This window comes from Colletes latitarsis, unplaced genomic scaffold, assembly GCF_051014445.1.
Source record: "Colletes latitarsis isolate SP2378_abdomen unplaced genomic scaffold, iyColLati1 scaffold0018, whole genome shotgun sequence".
Classification (NCBI taxonomy): domain Eukaryota; kingdom Metazoa; phylum Arthropoda; class Insecta; order Hymenoptera; family Colletidae; genus Colletes; species Colletes latitarsis.
This window is the reverse complement of record NW_027488369.1, coordinates 12,873,938-12,880,645: the sequence shown is the minus strand read 5'-3', so window position 1 is coordinate 12,880,645 and position 6,708 is coordinate 12,873,938.

Here is a 6,708-nt window from a genome sequence, read left to right as displayed (position 1 = left end):
TGGTCGTCACAACGACCCATTCACAATTCCCTATTGGTTTTGTGAATGGTACGTGACGGCAGGAGGAACGGGGGTCTTGGCTTAACCGCCTGGGCCACGAGTATGGCGACTCTATAAAATCGCCCTCCAATCCTAAGCTATGGTGCGCGGCGATGGGATGCATGGTTGGGGGAGAAGGCCCAATCCCAAGCGACCACCTCCGGGGAACCTGCCGAACCCCCGGAGTATTAGGCTTACCCGGGTAAGGCGGCTCTGCCCGGGTGGACCTTTATTTCCGACCATCTCGTGGGATTCTTATGGACTCAGAAAATAAAATGGGGATGGGGCGGGTTTTGTCGGTTGGGGAGGACGGAGACGGGGTTGGGGTTAGGGTGGCGGCGCTCGCGCCCCACTCAGCGCCAGGTCCGGCTTCGTGGAGGGTGGAGGAGGACGACGAGACGGCGTCGGTCTCGTCCTTCTCCTCCAGCACGAGCCACATAGGCTCTAAGAGGAAGAGGACGGGGCAGGCCGTCGTCGAGGTGGGCGGGGCGATGAGCCCGTCGGTGAGGCTGAGTTGCCTCAGGGACGAGGTGACCGAGGAGATATCGGAGAGGATCTCCTCGTCCCTGAGGCGGGTGGAGAAAGTCGCCGCTGCCTGCGCCTTTAAGGGGCAGAAAAGCGGTGGCGCGGAGGCCCTGAAGGCCGCGGCGGCGGAAATGAGGGAGGCGGCGCGGGAGCTCAGAGGGCGGAACGCCCGTCTGCAGCTCCTGTTGGAGGAGGAGCGACAGGGGAGGAGGAGGGCAGAGGCGCTGTGGAACAGCGCGGCTCTCCCTCCCATCCTCCCTCCTCCTCCACCGCCGCGTCCCTCGGCGGAGGTAAATAAGCGGAGTGCGGCGGCAGTGGTGCGGGGCACCGCGGGCCCCTCCACCCGCACTCCGCCCGTGAAGAAGTCCCCGTCCTCCTCAGAAGACGATCTTCTGAGGAGGATTGGGGACATGATTGATGGCAAGCTGGCCGCCTTCCGGGAGGAGCTCCTCGCCGGAAGAGCGGTCAGCAGGAAGGCGGTGCCTCCCCGACCTGTTCCGGTACAGTCGGGGAAGGCAAAGAAGGGCGGAGTGAAGGCTCCGCCCAGCGTTGCGGCACCAGGGCCCCGGGTCGCGACCCCCAAGGGGGGTGGTGTACCCGTGGTCGCGGTGGTCGCGTCGTCCACGGCACCCTCCCAAGGGGGGGTGGCGTGGAGTGAGGTGGTGGGGCGGAAGGCGAAGCGGGCGGCGAGGAAGGCCTCGCAACCGCAGCCTCCGCCTCCGCCGCCGGCGGCCAAGGTAAAGGCCGCGAAGGTCGGGAAGGCACGACCAGGTCGTCCCCCAAAAACGGCAGCGGTGACGCTGACCGTTGCGCAGGGGGGCGACCTGACCCTCGCGGAGGCGATGCGGCTCGCCAGGGAGAATATCTCCCTGGAAGAGCTAGGCATCGCCTCCGTGAGGGCGAAGAGGGCCGTGACCGGGGGTCTCTTGCTGGAGATCCCCGGTGCAGAAGGCGGCGCGAAGGCGGATCTTCTCGCCCAGAGGCTCCGGGAGCAGCTGGGCGAGCGAGGTGTCCGGGTCGCCCGGCCCACGAAGCGCACGGAGATGCGCGTTTGTGGGCTGGACGACTCGGTCAGCGCACAGGATGTGTCCCGTGCCCTTGCGAGGGCGGGGGACTGTCCTGTGGAGGACCTGCGGATCGGAGAGATCCGCAGGTCGCCCTCCGGCCTCGGGTCGGTGTGGGCCCGGTGCCCCCTCTCCGCCGCCCGTAAGGTGGCGGAATCCGGGAGGGTGTTGGTGGGGTGGGTTTCGGCGCGAGTGGAAATCCTCGCGCCGCGCCCGCTCCAGTGTCACCGCTGCCTCGAATTGGGGCACGTGAGGCAGTGGTGCACCTCGCCGGTGGACCGCAGCGGTCAGTGTTACCGCTGCGGTGCCAAAGAGCACCGTGCGAGCCAGTGCTCGGCGGCCCCCCACTGCCCGCTGTGTGCGGACATGGGGAGGCCAGCCGATCACAGGGTGGGGAGCAAGAAGTGCTCCCCCCCCTCCCGGAAGGAGAGGAAGAGGCGGGCTGCACCGGCTCCGGTGCCGAGGGCGGTGGCATCGTCCTCCATGGAGGTGGACGGTGCTACGGGGACGGACGGCCGGGAGGAGGCTGGCGCGGCCATTAATTAATGCCGCCCCGCCTCCTCCTCCAGGCCAACCTCAACCACTGCCGCGCGGCACAGGACTTGATGTCCCAAGTCCTCGCGGAGTGGGGGGTTGGCCTGGCGGTCGCCGCCGAGCCGTACCGCGTCCCTGATCACCCTCATTGGGTGGGCGACGCGGATGGCTTGGTGGCGACGGTATGGGGAGGGGGCGACGGGTCCCCACCGTTCTCCTTGTTGGAGCGCGGTCGGGGATTCGTCGCCGTGGACTGGGGGGGAGTCGCTGTGGTGGGGTGCTACATTTCGCCCCGTAGCGGTCACGCTGCGTTCGAGCTGTACTTGGCCGAGGTCGCGGCATGCGTGCAGCGCTACGCGGCCCGGCCGGTGCTGGTCCTGGGGGATTTTAATGCCAAGTCGGTGGCTTGGGGATCCCCCAGGACCTCCGTTCGCGGCGGGATCCTGGGCGATTGGGCGGCGGGGCTCGACCTCCGGGTATTGAACCGGGGGTCGGAGCACACATGCGTGCGGCGATATGGGGGGTCCATCGTGGATGTTGGATTCGCGACCCCCAACGCCGTGCGCATGGTGTCGGGTTGGCACGTGGTCGCGGGGGCAGAGACACTCTCCGATCACCGGTACATCCGGATGGAGGTCTCTGCCGCCGCGAGTGCATCCCGACACGGCCGCCTGCGTGGCACCCCACCACGCCGCTGGGCGCTTCGGCGCCTGGACAAGGACGCCCTGATGGCAGCTGCCCTCGCTGCAACTTGGCCGCAGGGAGCAGCCGAGTTGCCGAGCATAGAGGAGGAGGTCGCCCGGCTCGGAGCATTGGTCGCGGGTATTTGCGACGCGGCGATGCCTCGGGTCGGGCGGGCTTCTCCTCGCCGGGCGGTGTACTGGTGGTCGGACGCGATCGCGGAGTTGCGAGTCGCGACTGTCCGCGCCCGACGCCAGTACACCCGCGCGCGCCGTCGTCAACGTACAGGCGACGGCGTGGCGCGAGCGAGGGCAGCTGATGACCTGTATGGAGCATACCGCGTGGCGCGGGTTGCTCTGCAGGTCGCCATCAAACGGGCCAAGACCCAGGCATGGAAGGAGCTCCTCCAGACCCTTGATGACGATCCATGGGGGCGCCCATATAAGGTGGTGCTGAATAAGCTCCGCCCGTGGGCGCCCCCCGTCACCGAGGGTCTTGACCCCCGGCTGCTGGAGGACGTGGTCAATACACTCTTCCCAATTGGGGAGAGGGGACCGCGTCCTCCGGCGGCGGCGGCTGTCCCAGTGGAGTGGACGGCCGAGCTGGGGGTCACGCAGGAGGAGCTGGCAGCGGCCATCAGACGGCTCGGGGTTCGTAACACGGCCCCGGGTCCGGATGGTGTGCCCGGCCGGGTTTGGGTCTTGACCCAGGGCGTCCTTGGGGCCGACCTCAGGCGGTTGTTCGACCGCTGCCTGAGGGACGGGCGATTCCCCCCCAGTTGGAAGGTGGCGAGGATGGTCCTCCTCCGGAAGGAGGGTCGGCCCGCGGAGTCTCCCTCCGCATACCGGCCCATTTGTCTCCTCGACGAGGTGGGCAAGCTCTTCGAGCGTGTGATTGCTGCCCGCCTCGTCGAGCACCTGTCGCGGGGTGATCCCGGTCTGGCCGACTGCCAGTTCGGTTTCCGGGGGGGCCGATCGACTATCGACGCGATAGGTCGTGTGAGGGCCCTCTCGGAGGCGGCCGTCTCCCGGGGAGGGGTGGCATTGGCAATATCCTTGGATATTGCCAATGCCTTTAACACCCTCCCCTGGGAAGAGATAAGGAGGGGGCTCGAATATCATCGAGTCCCCCCTTGTCTCAGGGCGGTCGTCGGGGATTATCTCCGCGGCAGGTGGATCGAGTATCCGGGCCGGGATGGTGATATGCGGAGGGAGGTGTACTGCGGTGTTCCGCAGGGGTCGGTCCTCGGGCCACTCCTGTGGAACATCGCGTACGACTCGGTGTTGCGGGCCGGCCTCCCCGACGGCGTCAGCACGGTGTGTTATGCGGATGACACACTGGTGCTGGCCGTCGGGGCGCACTGGGGGAGGGCCATGCGTCGCGCGGAGGAGGGGTCGCAACGCGTCGTCGACCGGATCAGGGGGATGGGGATGACGGTGGCGGTCCATAAGACCGAGGTGATTGCGTTTCATTCACCTCGGCAGGATCCGCCACCCCCTCTGATTCGGGTGGGTGGGGCTGACATCGAGGTGAAGCCCCAGATCAGGTATCTGGGGCTGATCCTCGATAGCCACTGGCGTTTCGAGAAGCATTTCCGCTGCCTGGTCCCCCGGTTGGAAAGGATGGTTGCGGCTCTGGGCCGGATCCTGCCCAACCTGGGGGGCCCGGCGGGCCGAGTTCGTCGCCTCTATGTGGCAATGGTCCAGTCGGTGGCCCTATACGGGGCCCCCGTCTGGGCGGACGACCTGGCTGCCTCCCGGCGCAGCATGACTATGCTGCGTCGGGTGCAGAGGCGCATGGCGCTCAGGGTCGTCCGCGGGTATCGGACCATGTCACATGAGGCGGCGACGGTTCTAGCGGGGATGCCGCCCATGGACCTGCTCGCGCGGTCGCACGCGGTGATGTACCGGCACCGCGTCGACCGTCGCGCGGGGGTGGGGGCGGTCCCGGGCGGGCAGGAACCTGCTTGGGGCGATTTGAAGCGCCAGGCCCGGCAGTCCGTGTTGCTCGCGTGGCAGGAGCGGCTGGCTCTGCCAACCGCGGGGCACCGGACTGTCGGGGCTGTTCGGCCGCTCCTGAAGGAGTGGCTGGACAGAGGCCATGGCAGCCTCACCTACCGGCTGGCACAGGTATTTTCCGGGCATGGCAGCTTCGGAAGATACCTGTGCCGGATAGGGAAGGAGCCGACGGCGCGTTGCTGCCACTGCGACGCTGAGCAGGACACGGCGGATCATACCCTGGAGGTATGCCCCGCGTGGGAGGGGGAGCGCCGTGTCCTGGTCGGCGTTGTCGGGCGGGATGTCTCGCTGCCGGGCGTGGTGCGCGCCATGCTCGGCAGCGAGGAGAAGTGGAGGGCCGTGGCCTCCTTCTGCGAGAACGTAATGTTGCAGAAGGAGGCCGCGGGGAGGGAGCGCGAGCTTCAGCGGCGCGCTGAAGCTCGCGCTCGTGCGGTGGCCCGAGGTCGTCGCCCGGTCGCGAGGCGTCGCGGGCGGCCGCCTCGGCGTGGCGGATGACCTAGGCTGGGAGGGGGGTCCTGAGGGGACCCTCCTCCCGCCAGGCGGCGCCGGGTCGGACCGGTTGGGGGTAGGAGTGCCTCCCCCTACCGGTCCAACGCAAGGGGAGGCACCCTCGGCGGTCTGGTGCGGCGATGAACGCCCGGCCGCCGAGGGGTGGAAACGGGGTCGCGGGCGGTTGCGAGTTGGGGCTCGCAGCCGCCACTAAACGCGGCCCCGGGACGGATAGCGGCGGGATGGAGTGGCCCCGTCCCGCCGCTATGAGGCTGTGTGTCTACTGGGGGGACCGATTGTCCCCCCGGGGGATGGGCGCGAAAGCGCGGGCACGGGGAGGATACCGGAAGAATGCTTCGAGCGATTCCCGGTATCCTCCCAAAGCGTGCCGAAGGGTCACCGTGGGGTTTTTAGTGGGTAGGTCCCGCGCCTGTCGTTGTACGGGCGCGGGGAATCCCACACACCCCTCCCACCTCTCCCCAAGGAGGTGGGAGGGAGTCTTTCGAAGATTTTCCCCACGACAAAAAAAAAAAAAAAAAAAAAAAAAAAAAAAAAAGTATGTGAAGAATGCGAAAGTATGAGTCTGATGAGGTCAAATCCCAGGCCTAACCTAGACCTAACATGCGTTATCCTCTAAAATATTTATCCAGACCAGGTTTCATTGAATGTTTCAGTGTGGTACCACTTTACTACGTGATCCAATCCAGAAATAGCCCAGGATCTAGCCATGAAGTATGAGAAATATGCGAAAGTAAGAGCCTGATGAGGGCAAATCCTAGACCTATCCCAGACCTAACTTGCGTTATCCTCTAAAATATTGATCGAAATCAGGTTTAATTGACTGTTTCAGTGTGGTACCACATTACTACGTGATCAAAACCAGAAAAAACCCAGGATCCGTTCAACAAGTATGTGAAGAATGCGAAAGTATGAGTCTGATCAGTGAAAATCTCAGGCCTTACCTAGACCTAACATGCGTTGTCCTCTAAAATATTGATGGAAACCAGGTTTCAGTGACTGTTTCAGTGTGGTACTACATTACTACGTGATGCAATCCAGAAATATCCCAGGATCTAGCCATCAAGTATGCGAAATATGCGAAAGAATGAGCCTGATGAGAGCAAATCCCAGACCTAACCTAGACCTAACATGCGCTATCCTCTAAAATATTGAGCGAAACCAGGTTTAATGGACTGTTTCAGTGTGGTACCACACTACTTCGTGATCCAAACCAGAGAAAGCCCAGGATCTGTTCAAGAAGTATGTGAAAATCGCTAAACTGTGAGCCTGATGAGGGCAAATCTTAGACCTAACCCAGACCTAAGCTGCGTTATCCTCTAAAATATTTATCCAGACCA